Here is an 18,273-nt window from a genome sequence, read left to right on the forward strand (position 1 = left end):
GCAAATGGAATGACAAATTTAATATACCCTCCATTGTATGGTGGAGGGTATAATTCACATTTAAGATTCCATACGGGACCATGTAGATAGCCAGGTGGGTCATTTATCTATGGTAATATGGGCCACCTATTTAGGGTCAAGACGAGAAGTGAGAAGGGGATAATTTTCGTCGGAGAAACTACAAAGATGAAGTTGTTCAAAAAGGGCATTAATTGATCGCTTAAATTCCCATTGCAGTTATGTATGTATATGTGTGTCAGAATCATTTGACATCACTGATACCCGATCTACACACATGCCTACAAGCTACCATGTGATCTTAAAGCTTGGGAGCAAATTGTCATGGAACAAAAAGGGGGGCAACTACAAAGAATTGATTTGTCACGCTGCTGCATAAATTTCATAATTACATAAACGTTGCTCGCCAAGCTTTGCTGGGTTCTTTTCTTCTAGATTTTTGTGTTTTACTCGCCTCACAAATGCCATAATTGTTTTAGCTGCTATTCACTGGCTCAGAAACAGCTTACTTACTGTATGAATGAATGAATAAATCTGGTGGCATTGTGGCGGCAAGGGGTTACATAGTTCACATTCACATTTGTTGTCGCATAGCCAGCTAGCTAGCCATCCAGGCCGCTTAAACGCCAGTAATCACGTTCTCAGTCATTCTAGTAATCAGCCATTCAGCCAGCCAGCCAGTCATTGGAACGTAAATAACTAAATTCCAGCAATTTAAGTTCAATACATATTTGCCGGATATTTCCGTATGCGAACACGTCTACACATGTGTACGTGTATGGTAAATGTGTATGTGCTGCCTAGCTGTGGTGTAGCAAGTGCAAGCTGGAGCTGAAGTTTCACACTGGCGTTTAAGTTAATTAAATGAACATAACTGAAGTTTCTACGGTAAACATAGATTTTTCCGCTTTCCGCTACAATTTTGAAAGTCATCTATCGAAGCCTTGTTGGCCGTCCGGTCAGACCCAGTCACTGAATGTAAGTGAAGTTGGTTAGTAGAGGCGGAAGTGCAACAAGGTTAAGCTGGAAATGTGTGTGTGTATGGCGTCACTCATATTTCCACCACGTCAAATTTGATCTTATTTTCCGCATTGGGTGAGAGGTGATTGGGACAAAGATTTCCATTATAACCTTCACCACAGTACTGACGGTATATTAAGTTTATCATTCCGTTTGTAACACCTCGATATATATATTTTACACCCCACAAAGTATATATATTCTTTATCGGCATAAAATTCTATGTCGATTTAGCGATGTCCGTCCATCTGCGGAATTCACTCTGGCTTCCGAACGAAATGAAGTAGGGTGATAAACTTTTACTCAAATGTATATTATGTCTGTAGGACTTTTGGTATTGAAAATTGGAAATCACTTTAGCGAACGAACGAATTGAAGTAGTTGATCAAATGTTACTCAGATGTGTGTTTGATCACGTTTTGGTATAGCCCCCATATAACTGCACCTCCCTCTATTCGATTCTATTTTGATGATTTTAGCGACATTATTTACCGGAATTGTTTCAAATTTGGTATATGAAATTCGTAATGGATACTACAGCCTATGACAGAAAAGTTTGTGTGCAGGTCCACGCCTTCGTATAGCCCCTATATAAAATGGGCACTGCAATATATTACAAAACCAATAAAGAAAGTCCTAAAGTCGGGCGGGGCCGACTTTATGATACCCTACACCACTTTGCTAATTTAGTAGAGCTCCACATAACAATTAAAAGTTTTTATGGGAGAATTCAATCATACACGCTATGATTATAATTATAATTTAAAATTCAAAGGACTAAATATGCCGAAGCATTTGTATCTTTTAAATTCGGACTTGTATTGCCCATTTGGTGCGAAATTAATTTGAAACCGGCAAAATATATATATATATATGGGAGCTATATCCAAACCCGAACCGATCTCGATAAAATTTGGCAAAGATATTTCTGAGCTGTATTTGATATATTTCCCTGAATATCGTTGTTACGGAGTGTATATTACGGCTGTGGGTAACAAATACAACAAATCAGATGAAAAATATATATGGGAGCTATAGCTATATCTAAACCGATCTTCATCAAATTTGACATACTAGCTTCTAGACTCAAGTCGTAAGTGCCAAATTCCATACTATTCGGGCTGATATTACACATTTGGTGCACAATATAAGGCAAATCGGACGAAGATATATGTGGGAGCTATATCTAAATTTTTACCGATTATCTCCGATTTCAATAGGTTTCGTCCTTGGGCCAAACAAATGTTATTTAGAAAATTTCATGTCAATCGAGTAATAAATGCGACCTTCATCTTGTTCACAAGAAAACATGGACAGACGGACTGACATGCATAAATCAACTCAAAAAGTGATTCTATGCAGATCCTCAAAAGTAATTATGGGTCTATCTCGCTGCCTTCTCCATATTACAAAGAAATGCACAAATACATAATACCCTGACCACCTTGTGGTGTAGGGTATAAAAATTACCTATGCATGCTTTCGTATAGCCCCCATATAACTGCACCTCCCTATATTCGGTATTTTGATGATTTTAGAGACATTATTCACCGGAATGGTTTCGATTTTCGTATTTGCATTTCGTATCGGGTACTACATCCTGTGACAGAAAATTGTCAATGCTGGTCCACGTTCTCCTATGGCCCCCACATAAAGGTATCTCTAAATATTCGGTATTTTGATAATTTTAGAGACATTATCCACCGAAATGTTTTCATTTCGTATTGGAAGATCTTAATGGGTACTACAATATATGACAAGAAAAATTGCATGCGCTTTCGTATAGCCTCTATATAACGGAATCACCCAATATTCGGTATTTTTGTGGTACTAGGGACATTATAGACCGGAATTGTTTCAAATTTCGTATTTGTAGTACCTCCTGATTTTCGGTATTTTTATGATTATAGACACAGTATAGACCGGAATTGTTTCAATTTTCGTATTTGCAGCTCTTAACGGGTACTACAACCTGTAACCGAAAATTGTCTATGCTTGTCCATGTTATCGTATAGCCCCCATATAACGGTACCAAATAGTACTATTTATTACTTTGTACGCCCATAAGTACAAATTTCAAAAACTACCTCCGTATCTCATTTCTATACTCTGGTAGTAATAAAAATTTTAGGATTCCAGCTCCATCCAAATTAAATCTCCAAATTAAAATTGTACGAAATTTTCGTACGGTTTGTACTTTTCGTATATTTCAAATTTTAATTTTTTGACTCTACCGAATGCAGTACATTTTAGGACTTTTCATACACTTATAGTGTGAATTTTCAGAACCCCAGCCTTATCTGCTACCTTCGGATTAAAAGTGACTCACCCTCACCCTTATTATACCCTCAACCATATGGCTACAGAGGATATATATCATTTCATACGGTCAAAACCCTTTGAGATGATAATTTTGCCATTAACAAACAAATGACTTCAATGGACTCTCCACGTTGTCTTCAGCCTACATTTCACCCAAGGCTCTTTCCGACATTGCCCCAACTTGCTTTCAATATATTATCCACAAGGCCTTCCATATACCATTTATAACCTATTTGCCCTTGTAATCTAATCTACCTTCTATTTATTTCCAGTTTCTTTTATTTCGTGTCGCCGAATTGTTTTTTTTTTTTGGATCCGAGATCGATGACCCATTTGGGCTTACAAGAATGTCCATTTCGCCTTCAATATATGGCATATTTTGGCCCATCCAAAAATCATTCCCAACCCTAGAAGTTCTTTCAAGTCCTTTGTAAATAACGAAGTATATGTATTCTTGATCAGCGTAAAATTCGAAGACGATTTAGCCCCATCCGTCTGTCTGTTTTAATCACGCTCGAGTCAAAACGAATAAAGATAGGAAGCTTTAATTTTGCACAGATCTTTTTTGTCCTTTGTCTGCAGGCAGGTCAAGTTTGAAGATGAAGTCAAGTCAACTATATCATATAGCCCCCATATAACAAGACACCTGATATTCGGTATTTTGATGATTTTAATCACAATTTTCATGGAATTGTACACAAGGAGTTCTTTATCCCCATATAACTGTATCTCCCGATATTCGGTATTTTCATGATTTTACCCACATTTTTCAATGGAACTGGCTTAAATTCGATACAAAGAGTTCTTCGTAACTACTTTATCCCCTGAAAAAGAATTATCTACATAGGTCTACGATATCGTATATCCCCTATATAACTGTACCTTCCGATATTCGGTATTTTGATGATTTAAACCACATTTTTCAATGGAATAGTCTGAAAATCAACTCGAGGATTTCCCTCTGAGTACTTTACCCCCTAGAAGGGAATTGTCTATATAGGTCTACGTTTTAGTATAGCGCCCATACAACGCTACCCCGAGATGTTTGGTATTTCCAGGATTTTCGCGACATTATTCACCAAAATTGCGTCAAATTTCGTATTTGAAGTTCGTAAAGGGGATTACAACCTATGACTGAAAATTGTCAGGTCCACGTCTTCGTATAGCCTCCATGCAACGGTACCTCTAGATATTCGGTATTTAGATGATATTTGTTTGAATTTCGTATTTGAAATTCGGAATCATTACTACAGCCTACGACAAAAAAATACTTATCCAGCACCACGTCTTCTTATAGTCCCCATATAAAGGTTTTCATCTGAGCAGAATTTTTCTATAATCGTAAAAGGAGATTTTCTCGACCGCACGACAACAATTACCCATTTATTTTATCCACAATGCGTAAGCAAAAAAAATCCTCTCAAAGAGCGAGAGAGAGAGAGAGAGGGAGAAACGCACAACAAGAAAAATACATAGTTCATACCCAGCAGTCCTCTGGCCATTACAATTTAATACCCATCCAAATGTATGCTATATTGTCAATAGGAAAAAATGAAATAACAGTGGTTAATAGCATACAACTAGCATCCGAATCGGATGAGTCGTATTGCTATTACATTGTGAAACAAAATCCATGTTAGAAATAAAGAACAAAACAAAATACAATAAAAACTGTCCATCGCACTTGCATCTGAATCGGATGCCTTTGTATTGTTTTGTAACTTTTTTTGTTTATTGTTGCAGCTGCTGTTGTACCGTTATTCATTTTTGATGCTTCTTTCTTTTTTGAAGCAAAATTTTATTCTGTGAAGTGTTTTTGAAAGTGCAAGTTGTGAATTTTGAACAAAAGTTAATAAAATAAATTAATAAAATAAGAATATAGTAAGTGGAAGCAGACAATTTAAAAAGAAATGCACAGTTGAGGACGGACTGTTTGGAAAACAATGATATTCTACAAAATGAGCAGATTCCATGCATTCCAAAATTGTAGAAGATTTTGGAAAATATGTAAGAATATTAAAAACTCTCCGTTATAATCCATTAATAATTTAAATTCTTTCAGGTTAGTATCATAAAAATTATAATTTCGCCAGATTAAAAAATTCTGCAAGATTAATGACATTTCTATAATATTATCTTACAGCTATGATGGTACCCAAAATAAAAAGGCGTTTAAGGAATATAAATTTTAATCATGGCCATTTTCGGTAAGTTAAATTTCTTCTTACATATTTATTGAAAAGTGATATTATATTACCTTAAAATGTAGTCTATTAGTCTATTCTATAGTATAACTGTTTAATATTTAAAAATTGTTCTATATTTTCTATCCTTATTTCAGAAGCTGTCATATGTGAAGGATTCAATGAACAGGATTAGAAATTGTTTCAAATTCCCTAAGGCCAGACACTTCCGAACAATGTCCTACAATAAAAAACTGGAAAAATATTTTTTTTTCCTTTAGTTTAAGCTTTATTTCTTCCCACGTCTTTTGAATATGATTTATGAATTTCGTTTTTATGCATTATTTCTAATTATAATAAGAATATTTTATTGTTGAAAACACTGTTAATAATACGAATATTTTAATAAGAGACAGCTGAAATTTAAGTTCCACAATCTAAAATGTTGATGGAATCGGACCCATCCAACCTTCGCTTACAATGTTGATAGATTTCGGACCCATCCAACATTCGCTTACGTTGTCGGTCGATTTCGGACCCATCCAACATTCGCTTACATTGTCGGTAGATTTCGGACTCGTCTGACGGCCTAGGCCATCTCTGTGTAAATGTAAGTAGAAATTGTATATAGGCTTTGGATGGGTCGCACCTACATTGTCATTGGTCTCAGATGGAAGATGTATGTGCTAAAAAATCCGCTGGGTACAAATTGCTCAGAATTCGGACCTAAGTCGAAAAAAAAAACTTCAGACTTTCAGACCAGACACATTGGACGTCCGACATTTGGTTCGCTGGGAAGTATCATAGGGTGCGTTAGATGTCAAACCTGTAACGGTATACAAACATCCATACCTACATACACATATAAATACAAATAATGTGACATTTAATGAAAATGTAATAATGACAATGAACACTGAGAGTACACACAGCACAGTCAACCAAGAACTCGGCAGCCAGCAACTGCAGCATCAATAGCAAACAATTACACAACGACAACGCTAACAACATCAACTCATAGCAAATTTCCAACAACAGCGTTCTATTATGCATAACGACAATAACAACAAAAAGAACATGCATGCAATCATATGCCAGCGGTGGCGACCAACGTAAATAGTACGCAATAATAAATTTCTCACACTTTTGCAGTGCTTAAAAGCTAACACAGAATGACGCAAAATAAAGTCAAGCCTATATAGCCTAGCTAATGCACAGAAAAAAAAGAGAGATGAAAAAACGTTAGTCCGTATGAGATACACCTAACCACATTGGGTGGCGGTGGTGGTGTATATATATCTCATCCGATTTGATATTTCAGTTCTGTTCCATTTTCCAGACATTTACTACTCCAATTTTAATGAAATTTGGAATCTGTAACGGAATTTGTCTAAAAATAAATTTCTCAAATGTTATTGAGATCGGTTGAGATCTGGATATAGCTCCCATATATATCCTCGTCCGATTTCATGTATTTAATGCAGCATACACGCTATGTCTAATCAATTTCAATGAAATTTGGAAAGTCTAGAAATAATTTGCCAAATAATATTGAAATCGGTCCATTTGGACCCTAATAACTAAAACTTCTATTGTCTTCAAAAAAAATTCTATGTGATATTCTGCAGTAAGACCAACTTGGACTTGAAAATATGGACCTCTTAAGGTGGCTTATATGCTTTCCTTTGTCATTCCGTTTGCATAACCTCGAAATATTCGATAAGGCGATTTAGCGATGTCTGTCTGTATGTCTGTTGAAATCATTATAGAGTCCACATTTTGTATTCGTGAGCTTCGAAATTTGGCACAAAACTTTATATCATACGCAGGATGATTGGTATTGGAAATGGGCAATATTGATCCAAGTTTGGATATAGCCCCCATATAACGCTACCTCCCGATTTTCGGTATTTTGAAGGTTTTCACCACAATTCCTTTTCCCGCCTCTCAACATATGTTTATTACTGGTCCACTAATTGGTATAGCCCCCGTAAAAGGGAACGTCCCGATTTTCGGTATTTTGAACGGTATCTGCATAATTGCATATTATACCCTCAGCCATATGCCTCGAGAGGGTATATATCATTTGATACGGCCAAACGTGCCTCATCGAAATAACTGTTGTAGACCCTAGGTCTCTTTGGGACAAATTCGTTTCAGAACATTTGGAGTCGATCTAAGGGTGACCGCCCGTCCATATGTATGGCTGGTGCACGCGATAACTCTCGAATGGAGTATCCGATTTGTTCCAAACCTCTTACATCCTAATATTATTATCAAACTTAGATCGAGTCCGAGTTCTGGTACCTCCCCCACAAAGTGTCGATATTTTCAAAGAAAATAATTTACTGCACAGAAAGAGAAAGGATAATCCGATTTTTCTCCAACTTTGAAACTCCTAATATTTGCATCAGTGTTAGGTCCGGCGCGAAAATGGAAAATTTCGGTCCACTCCATTAAGTACCTCCCCCACATAGGCTCAACGTTTTGAATAATTATAACTCTTAAGAAATGTGATGTAAGAGTCCGTAACAATATTTTTATTAACAGAAGGTCTGGTGCGAAAATGGACAATATCGGTTAACTCCTTCTGGTACCTCCCCCTCAAAGGGTCACAGTTTTGAATAAACAAAACGATCATAAAATCCGAAATAAGCATTAGATTCGCTTCATATTACACACGTCCAATTATTTCTACTAACTCAAGGTCTGGTGTGAAGGTGGGATATATCGGTCCACTCCTTCTGGTACCTCCCACACAAAAGTGTCATAATTTTTAATATCTCTGAAGCTCATAAAACGCGAAATTAACATCCGATTCCATTCCGACTTGACACATCTCAATATTTCTCTCAACACAAGATCTTTTATAAAGATGGAAGAGATCGGACCATTCCTTTTTGTACCTCCCCCACAAAGGATCACAGTTTTTAATAACAAAAACGATCATAAAATACGAAGTAAGCATCCGGTTCTCTTCGTATTACACACGTCCCATTATTTCTACTAACTCAAGTTCTGGCGTGAAGGTGAGATATATCGGTCCACTTCTTCTTGTACCTCCCTCACAAACGGTCACAGTTAACCAAACGGTTCTCTTTATATTACACACGTCCCATTATTTCTACTAATTCAAGATCAGCTGTGAAGATGGGATGTATCGGATGTAACTCCTTCTGATGCCTCCCACACAAAGAGTTAACATTTTGAATACCTATGAAGCTTATAAAATGAAGAATTAACATCCAATTTCATTCAGACTTGACATATCTCAATATTTCCGCCAACACAAGATCTGTTATAATGATGGTAGAGATCGGGCCATTCCTTCTTGTACCTCCCCCACAAAGGGTCAAAGTTTTGAATAACAAAAATGATCATAAAATCCGAAATAAGCATCCGGTTCTTTTCATATTACACACGTCACATTGATTCTACTAACTCAAGGCCTGGTGAGAAGATGGGGTATATCGGTCCACCTCCCACACAAAGGGGTTAAAATTCTGGTACCTCCCTCACATTGAGTTCAAAATTTTAAAAAATAAAACGCTCACAGAAAGCGAAATAAGCTTCCAACTGTCTTCAAATTTAACACATACTAACTCAAGATCTGTTGTGACGATAATATATATATCTACGAACCCGTTCTGGTACCTTAGCCACAAAGGGTCACAATTTTTAATAATTTTATCTGTCATGAATTGCGAAACAAGCCAGCGATTATTTACAACTTGCTATATCTAAATATTTCTCTCAAGCAGAAGCCAGAGATGAAAATTAGATTATTTCGCGAAATACACTTTTTCGAATATTTCTACCATTTAATCGAATTTCGAGAGCAACTTTTCTGTTCCTTTGTTGTTGCAAAATGGTCAGGCTTAATCCCTTTATTGTTGTTTTTATAAAACAACGTTTGTTTATTAGTGGAGAACGATGGTAATATTTACCAGGGGGTAAGGCAGGGAATACCTAGGATTCGGAAAGAGCCACCAATCCTCATCAGTTCCCTTGTTTTTGGTCTGGGATATTCTCCCCAGAAGTTATTTTAAAAATAACTTCTATGACTTCTGTTCCCCTCTTTTTGAAAATAAAATGTAAGCCGCTATATTTCCAGGGAAAAATTTTTTTCTTCGAGTTATCCAAATACGTCGAGTAATTCCCTCCACTGTGATTGCCGTCTATATTTCTTTTCCATCCATGTATGTGCATAAATATGTATGTACGGACATATCTGCCCATCCGCCGCGGTTCGACCTTCGTTCATTTTGCGTTTTTGTCAACAACAACAGTTGGGCTTGTTGTTAGTCAGTTAGTAATTGACTGCAACTACGTGTGTAGATAGATCTGCAGCTCGTTGAGAGTGGCGGCTGACAGCCACCTAGACGATTAGGTGGTGATAAAGTAACATGAATGAGGAATGAATAACTGAATGAATTGTAGAGTAAATATTTATATATTCCAGACCTAAACCTACTCCTCTAGGTCTCCCTCTCTCTTTACCCCAATTAACTAGAATTCACAGTTGTTGGATTTTTTGTCGCATACTTGTGTGCATTTTTTCTGCTATGCAATGTGAGACACGCAGAAAAACGTGTAAACTACGCAGATAATGAATGGCAAAAACAACGACAACAACAACAACGTTGCGTTGAAAACTCCCGCCACTCTTTACATCTCCTTCATGTCATAATTCACAAGCAGCCATGTAACTATGAAATAATTGCGGAAAAATAAATACGAATGCGAATGTTGGGGGTATATTGGTGGCTGCAGGCACTGATAGGGGAGAACAAACGCATTTGTTGGCGGTGACAATAACTGCGACCGCTATTTTTTCAATTATGGTTTAAAAGCAACAACGACAACTACCACGGCAATAGAAAAACAGTTGACTTTAACAATTATGAATGCAAAGTGAAGTCATTCAAGAAATTATCACCGGCATTATACGTTTTTTTTTTTGTTGGAATGGTTGTTGGTGTTGTTGTTATTAGCTGTCGTTGATTGTGTAATGAGTACCCACAGACCTGGTTATGAAAATTGTGTGTGAGAATTTTTTGCGTCGTGTCGTTGCTTTTGTTCCTCCTGGATGCACGATGCATAGCCGAGAGTTTAGAACTTAACTGGCCTGCCATAAAACACTAGTACATCTGTAAATACTGCTGGAGACAGAGTACCTTTAGGGATTTACTACAAGGTGAGATAAAAAACTGCAACAATGTCAAACGCCATAATTTTTACATTTTTATAAATTTTATTGAATGAAAAAAAAATTTGGGAAATAGCATCAAACTTTAGAATAAGTTTAGATTTGTTCGAATCGGTTACCTTTGGCACGAATTATGGCCTTCAAACGGCCAATGAAACCGTCACACACTGCCTGAATGTTGCTCTGCGGTATTTTGGCCCATTCCCAGCAAAGCGCTTGTTTGAAGTGATCGACACTTTGGTATTTAATGCAAACCTTGCTTTCCAAAATACTCCAGACACAATAGTCCAACGGATTGGTATCCGAAGATTTTGGTGGCAATTGTGAGCTGGAAATTAAGCGAGGAACCTCATTATGTAACCATTCTTAGGTGGCGCGTGCTGAGTGCAATGGTGCTGAGTCCTGTTGGAATGTCTAAGGTATGCAGTCAAAATGTTTGCGTGTCCAAGTCTTTAATACACCCTCCTGAATATTTTCGCGACAATATTCGGCAATATTCGGATGGCGGACCACACCATCACCATGGCCGACGCTTGAGATGTGGTGGCCAACCGAAGGTGTCCATTTTCAGCTGACCTCTTTTGCCCATAAACACGATCATTTTGTTTCTTTACAAACTGCGGGACAACGAAAGTTTTCTCATCGGAGAAAACCAAATTTGGCAGTTCACCACTTTCGGCCAAGCGAAGCAACTCTTTAGCTCTTTTAAGTCTATTTTGTTTCTGTTGCGGTGTAAGTTCTTGCAATTTTTGGAATTTCAATGACTTTACCCCGAGCTCATTTTTCAATATTTGCTGAATGGAATATACATGTTCAGCTCACGAACCATTTTTCGGCCACTGCGACGTGGGTTTCGATTGCGTCGCTTCTTTACTTTAAAAAAATATAAAGAAATCACTCTATCACGCTTGAATTCCATCACGAATAACTTTTTTTCTGGAAAATTCTCACCGAAATGCTTTTTACGCTTGTAAACAGTATAATGAGCTATCACTGGAATAATTTTAACAGCTGTCGAACGAGTGGCTTAGAAATGACAGCAGTCTGAAGTTGGTGGCAGTTTTTTATCTCACCCTGTATATCAATCTTCCGATCTCGCTGAGACGAATCGTATAGCTTGGTATTTCAATTAATTTTTGATCAGGCTACAAGTCCCAATTAAAGTCCGATCCTCACGAAATTTTACATGGACTAAGGGATAAGGCCAGAAGAGAGGTGTATCGTTGGGGGAGATGATTGCAAAATATTAAACGGATGAAATGGACAAAAACTGATTTTTTTGCTGGTTTTGCATACGCCTCATTGGTCAAAATTCTAAACTGATCGAAGTGTAATTTTGAGTGAGGTCAGAGTCTAGGTTTTGGATGGTCTTCGGATAATATTCAGCGGGTGAAAGGGGTTATAATTTTTGTGGAAAAATTCCAAAATTTCCATTCAACCATTCCATCAAAAAAAATCTTTTGTCATAGGAGTTATTTTTAAAATAAATCCTGGGGAGAATGTCACAGGCAAAAAGCAAGAGAATTGATTTGGGAACTATATCCAACTCCGAATCGATTTTCAACAAATTTGACGGGAGCTTTTGTATCCCCAGTACCAAATAACATTGTTGTATAGAACACGATTATATAAAACATGTAAAAAAAGCTGTAATTTCGACTGGGCCGAACTTTGAATACCCTCCACCATTTGGAATTAATTTGATATTTTTCAAAAAAAAAAAAAATAAATAAATAAAATCCGTTAAAAATTCTATTAATATCTTACAAATACCGAATGTAGCCGGTATATTAGGGCCTTACGACGACGTGCATAGGCAACTTTTGTCATAAGCCATTACAATATTCAAATGCGAAACTTGACAAAAAAAAAAAAAATCGGTGAATAATGTAGCTAAAATCATCAAAATACCGAATATAGGGAGGTAGCATTATATGGAGGCAACACCAAAACGTGGACCTGCACAAGCAAATTTCTATCATAGGCTTTCGTATCCGTTACAAACTTGCAATACCGAATTTGAAACAGTTCCGGTGAATAATGTCGCTTAAATCTCCAAAATACCGAAAATAGGGAGGTATCGTCATATGGAGGCTATACTAAGACGTGGACCTGTACAGGCAATTTTCTGCCTTAGGCTGTACTATCCATTACGAACTTCAAATACCAATTTTGAAACAATTCCGATGAATAATGTCCTTAAAATTACAAATATACGAATATCGGGAGGTACCGTTATATGGGGGCTATACCAAAACGTGGACCTACATTTCCCATTTTCAATACCAAAAGTCCTGTAGACATAATATACAGTTGGGGAAAATGTAATCATTCTATTCCATTTCGTTCGGAAGATAGAGTGATTTCCACAGACGGACAGATCGAAGGACGGACTTCGATTAATCGACAAAGAACTTTATGCTGATCAAGAATATATACAGGGTTGCCCATATTCGACGGACCCATCTGGCAACGCCATAACTTTTGACAGAGATGTCACATCGCTTAATGACATACCGCGTTTGAAGCGTCAGTCCAAGCAGATTTTTACCATGAACCAATATACGCCACGCGAGCACTCTGAAATAGTTGAAATTTACATTCAACAGAAGAAGTCAATTGTGAAAACTCAACGTACTTTTAAAACATTAAAACATGTGAGAAGTGCGCCTTCTAAGAGACCGTAAATAAGCAAAATTGCCGTTTTTACGCCACTGAAAATCCTCAGGAGATTCAAGAAGTGCCTGTTCATGACGAAAAAGTCACGCCGCACCAAGTTAGTGCGAAAACGGTCATTAGCCGTGTTTCTTCCAAAATGAAAATGGCCATGCTGTTACCATTAATCAGGAGGGTTATCGCGACATGATGACCAATTTTGTGATGCCAATTATTCGTCGAAAGCGTATGAGGCAGTTCTGGTTTCAACAAGACGGCGCTCCCCCGCACACAAGTCGCATATTAAAACATGGGTCCGTCGAATATGGGCAACCCTGTATAGATACTTTGTGGGGTCCAAAATGTATATTTCGAGGTGTAACAAATGGAATGACAAACTTAATGTACCCTCCATACTATGGTTGAGGGTATGCAAATCTCTCCAATATAAGGTATATATAAAATCTTAACCGACCTCTATAAAATTTAGCAGAGGAGCTATAGCTAAAGCTAAAATCTCAACCGATTTTCACCAACTTTGAAGTACCTACTTCTAAGCGGAATTCCGTCAGAAGTGCCAAAATTGAGTCCTTTTCGGATAAAAATTTATATCCAAATTTGAACCGATCTTGATAAAATTTGATGAAGGTATTTTTGAGCTCTGTAAGTTATGTGGTACCAAATATCATTCTTATGGAGTATATAAAGGTTATAACGGACTTAAGACCCCAAATAGGAAGAAACATATATATGGGAGCTATAGCTATATCTGAGCCCAATTTCACCAAATTTGATGTACTTGTTGCTTTTAGACTGAATTCGATTGGATGTGACAAAATTCGGGTCATTTGGACTGCTATCGGTTGAAGGTATATATGGGAGCTGTATCTAAATTTTGAACCGATTCTCACCAAATTTCAATAGGTTTTTTACTTGGACCAGTCAATTGATTTGTGGAAATTTTCATCTCAATCGGATAATAAATGCGGTCTGCATTTTGTTCACAAAAATACATGGACATACGGACAATAAATCGACTCAGAATTCGATTCTATGAAGATCCTCAAAAGTAACTATGGGTATATCTCGCTTCCTTCTACATGTTACAAACGAATGCACCACTATGTGATGTGGGTTATAAACAATACATTTATCTTATACAACCCCCTCGAACCCAATGCAATCACACAACATACTATGGCAGTTGCAGTCGCAACAACACATACAGGTACTCGATAATATTGACAGAGCGAAAGAGAGAGTGAGGTAAAGCAAATCAATATTGAAATAATGCTCAGGTGTGTGGGAGAAGAGGAGAGAACAATTCTAGTGCGTAAATTTCTCCTACACACTATCTCATGTATTCTCTCTCTCTTTCTCTCTCTACGAATACACGAACAAAGGCACGTGGACATGAACCAAAAAACAACAACAAGCTACCAATAAATTTCACAGCAGACGCATATCAATAAATGCAAGAAAGCTCCAAAGATACGAAACGCCACCACCACTGGGTAGTAAATTACCCCAGACCAAAGAATTTTTACGATACAGAAAGCCAAAGAGAAAGAAACATCAGATACCAAACAGTGCCTACAACAGCAAATTGCTATGGGCGGGCAACCACAACAATGTGAAGATCAACAACTGCAGGAACTAAACATTTTGCCGCTAAACAAACAACTGGCATTTGTCGATGTGGGAAACGTCATAAACGCCTATGTAGATATTTAAATACACAACATTGTGTATGTATATTCACAGGCATGAAATTGCATATATACAGTGGCTCAAACAAAAATGCAATGGGGCAAAAGCAATATAATTTTGAAATTATCAAATGATTAATGTTTTATAGCTTTAAAACCACTAAGGAAGGAGTGTCCTAGAGCATATTGTACCGAATATCCTTGTTATGGGGTGCATATTCAGGCTTTAGCAGACTTAAATATAAAAATTAAAATGTGACATATATACATAGGAGATATAAGTATTTCAGATCCGATTCTCATCCTATTTCATAAATTTACTTTTAAACTCAATTCGGTCGCATGGAAATTCATCCTATCAAACTGAAAATGAACAAAGATATACAGACTGAGATGAAAAAACTGCAACCAATTTCAGACTGCTGTCATTTCTAAGCCACTTGTCCGACAGCTGTTGAAATTATTTCAGTGACAGCTCATTATATTGTTAACAAGCGTACAAAAGCATTTTCGTGAGAATTTTCCAGAAAAAAAGTTATTCGTGATGAAATTCAAACGTGATAGTGTGATTTATTTATATTTGGCTGGAAGACCACAAGTGGCTATCGTAAGATCACTCCAGCATTTCTTATTTTTTTTTTTTTTGTGTCTCGTACCATCGCTCGTTACCGTGATACTGGTGGCGAAATTCGACGTCAAGGAAGTGGACGGAAGAAAACTGCAACACCAGCAGAAATGGTCCGAAAAGTAAAGAAGCGACTTGATCGAAACCCGCGTCGCAGTGGCCGAAAAATGGTTCGTGAGCTGAACATATCGCAATATTTCATTCGGCAAATATTGAAAAATGAGCCATCGGGCCATTGAAATTCCAAAAAGTGCAAGAACTTACACCGCAACAGAAACAAAAAATAGACTCAAAAGAGCTAAAGAGTTGTTTCGCTTGGCCGAAAGTGGTGAACTGGCGAATTTGGTTCTCTCCGATGAGAAAACATTCGTTGTCCAGCAGTTTGTAAACAAACAAAATGATCGTGTTTACTTGCCGCAGAGGTCAGCTGAAAATGTGCACCTTCGGTTGGCCACCAGAACGCAAGGGCCGACTATGGCGATGGTGTGGGCTGCCATAACAGCCGATGGTCGCTCTCCGCTCGTATTAGTCGATCGTGGCATCAGAATAAATGCCGATTATTATTGCGAAAATATTCTGGAAGATTTATTAAAGCCTTGGGCACGCAAGCATTTTGGCCGCAGACCTTGGACATTCCAACAGGACTCAGCACCATCGCACTCAGCCAGCGCTACCCAAGAATGGTTACAAAATGAGGTTCCTCGCTTCATTTCCAGCGCACAATGGCCACCAAAATATCCGGATACTAATCCGTTGGACGATTGAGTCTGGGGTATTCTGGAAAGCAAGGTTGGCACTAAAAAATACCAAAGCGTCGATCACCTCAAGCAAGTGCTTCGCCGGAAATGGGCCAGAATACTGCAGAGCAACATTCGGGCTGCGTGTGACGGTTTCATTGGCCGTTTGAAGGCCATAATTCGTGCCACCATAGTACGGAGGATATATTAAGTTTGTCATTCCACAAAAATATATATTCTTGATCAACATCAAATCCTTTGTCGATTTGGCGATGTCCGTCCGTCTGCCCGTCGATCTGTCTGTGGAAATCACTCTAGCTTCTGAATAAAAATAAGTAGGTTGATAAAATTTTACTCAAATGTATATAATGTCTGTAGGATTTTTGTTATTGAAGATGGGCTATGTAGGTCAACGTTTTGGTATAGCCCTCATATAATGGTGCCTGCCTATTTTAGGTATTTTGATGATTTTTGCGACATTATTCACCGGAATTGTTTCAAATTTGGTATTTGAAGTTCGTAATGGATACTATAGCCTAAGACAGAAAATTGTCGGTGCAGGTCCACGTCTTCGTATAGCCTCCATATAATGGTACCTCCCGATATTCGGTATTTCGACGATTTCAGCGACATTATTCAACGGAATTGTTTCAAATTTGGTATTTGAAGTTCGAAATGGATACTAGAGCCTAGGACGGAAAATTGTCTGTGCAGGTCCAAGTCTTCGTATAGCTCCCATATAATGGTACCATAATCGGGAGATTCGGTATTTTGATGCTTTGAGCGACATTATTCACCTGAATTGTCTCATATTTGGTATTTGAAGTTGGAAATAGATACTACAACCTATTATTACAGAAAATTGTCTGTGCAGGTCCACATTTTGGTATAGCCCCCATATAATGGTGCCTCCCGATATTCGGTATTAGGAACTTTGTGGCACAAATCAGCAAAACACCGAATATTGGGAAGTACATTCTTTAAATGGTCATAGCATTTTATGCTGATCAAGAATATATATACCTTGTGAGGTCTTAAATGTATATTGCTAGATGTTACAAACGGAATGATAAACTTAATATACCCTTCAAATTATGGTGGAAGGTATAGAAATACATGTTTGCCCCATAGCTTTATTGAGCCACTGTATACATCGTATCTAAGTACCGAATGAATGCATAATAGCGTGGATGTGAAATACGCACGAGGCAGCAATAAATTCTGGGCAAAAAAAATGAAAGAAAAAAGTTTGCAGAGAGAGGCAGAGAATTGTGTAGACCTGTAATAAAAAGTGATTTAATTTAAAAAGTATGAACATTTTCTAAAGCATGTTGCGTTGCCAATTAACATCCAACTCATCATCCTCATTCAATGAGAAAACGTTGTGGCGCCCAAGCAAAAAATTGCAGCGAATTGGAGACACAACTGTGCGATAAATGCGATAGTCGGTGCGGGCGAATGCATGGCATGGCTGCAAACGCTTTGCATACATTTACGTACGGAACATGATTTGTGTGTTGAACATTCATCACAAGCGCAGCAGATATAACAACACAAATCCGTTTATGATTCAAGGCCAAGGCCAGCGATGTGATCGTCACAATTGTCGTCATAAGTTGGGTATAGAAATTTTTTTGATTTTTTATTTTTATGCAATTTATGGTTGGAAAAACATTTTTAAAATGGGGAAAGGCACGAAAAAATGGACAACTCCTATATTTTGTAAAAATCCAAATATCGATATGAGAAAAATTGTGTTGAACTGTAATCGCCCCCTTTAGTCTCCCTTTACTCT

At 37.5% G+C, this 18,273-nt stretch overlaps 1 protein-coding gene and 1 long non-coding RNA gene across 4 annotated transcripts in view; one reads left to right on the plus strand and one right to left on the minus strand.

The window, feature by feature from the left end:
- Positions 1–18,273, minus strand: part of LOC101894336 (longitudinals lacking protein, isoforms A/B/D/L) — a 743,553-nt gene that overhangs the window by 601,568 nt on the left and 123,712 nt on the right. The gene's annotated exons all lie outside the window — the stretch shown is intronic.
- LOC109611652 (uncharacterized) lies at positions 5,017–6,148 on the plus strand. The gene is made up of 3 exons (XR_009341702.1): positions 5,017–5,422; positions 5,504–5,567; positions 5,702–6,148. It is a non-coding gene; the product is annotated as an uncharacterized LOC109611652 (long non-coding RNA).

This window comes from Musca domestica, unplaced genomic scaffold (assembly GCF_030504385.1).
Source record: "Musca domestica strain aabys unplaced genomic scaffold, Musca_domestica.polishedcontigs.V.1.1 14, whole genome shotgun sequence".
Lineage (NCBI taxonomy): Eukaryota > Metazoa > Arthropoda > Insecta > Diptera > Muscidae > Musca > Musca domestica.